The sequence below is a fragment of the Corvus brachyrhynchos genome, unplaced genomic scaffold (assembly GCF_000691975.1).
Source record: "Corvus brachyrhynchos isolate BGI_N302 unplaced genomic scaffold, ASM69197v1 scaffold219, whole genome shotgun sequence".
NCBI classification, from domain to species: Eukaryota; Metazoa; Chordata; class Aves; order Passeriformes; family Corvidae; genus Corvus; species Corvus brachyrhynchos.
The window spans coordinates 1,536,786-1,537,812 of NW_008240034.1; the positions used below are offsets into that span (position 1 = coordinate 1,536,786).

At 59.7% G+C, this 1,027-nt stretch overlaps 1 protein-coding gene across 1 annotated transcript in view; it reads left to right on the plus strand.

Moving 5' to 3' along the window:
• EFNA2 (ephrin A2) overlaps positions 1–1,027 on the plus strand; it is a 62,491-nt gene that overhangs the window by 57,200 nt on the left and 4,264 nt on the right. The gene's annotated exons all lie outside the window — the stretch shown is intronic.

The window sequence follows — 1,027 nt, forward strand, 5'->3', positions numbered from 1 at the left end:
TGGTGCGCCCCGCCCCGCCCCCTGCCGCAGCCTCAGGAGGTGTTTGGGAGCCCCAAGTTGTTGCTTTGGGAGGTTGGGGGGGTTGTGGTCACTGTCCCCAACCCATCAGGGCCGCGCTGACCCCTCCAGTTGCTGGCCAAGCCCTGGAGCTGTGGGGTGCCGAGGTTTTGGGGGGTTTCCTGCTGGGGGGAGCCTTCAATTGGTTAGGAAAAAACCTCACTCGACGAGGAGGGGGAGCCAAGCTGCCGGGGGGGAACGGTGAATTTGGCCTCGAGCTCCACCAGCTACAGTGCCGGGGGTCTGGAATTTGGGGAGGGGGTCACAGAGGCCGCCCCAAGGAGCTGGAGGGAGATTGCTGGCGTGTGCCACAGAGTTCTCCAGCGCTGCTAATCCCTTAATCTCTTGGATAATCGGTGCCAAGAATGCCAATGACACCGGGATTGTGGCACTGGGCTGCGGCGATGCCAGCGCTGCCGGGAATAATCGTTTTTGTGTGATTTCCTACCAAGTGGTGCCGGTCTGTTGGCGTGAAACAAAGAGGATCTGGGTTAATCCGGAGGTTAATGGGGGTGTTGGGGTGGGATCAGGCCTTGGATCACGGCATGGAGAGGCCCTGGCTGTCCCTGGACCCCTGGAAGTGCCCAAGGCCAGGTTGGACGGGACTTGGAGCACCCTTCGACAGTGGAAGGTGTCCCTGCCCATGGCAGGCTGGGACTGGATGGGCTTTAAGGTCCCTTCCCACCCAAACCGTCCTGGGATTCCACGATCCTGTGGTCACCTGCTCCTCCCACTCAGATCCAATAGTCCAGGATCAGCTGGAGGCACCACTCGATCTCCCAGGAATGGTTCTCCTTGGCTCATTCCTGCAAAACAAGAGCCTTTTCAGTCCCAAAAAGAGCAGCTTTGGCAGAGTTCCAGCCCAGGACACCAAGCAGGGCACAGGAACAGAACACCCTTGAGGACTGGATGAGCTTTAAGGTCCCTTCCAAACCAAACCATGGCGCGATCCCGTGATTCCAGCGTGCCG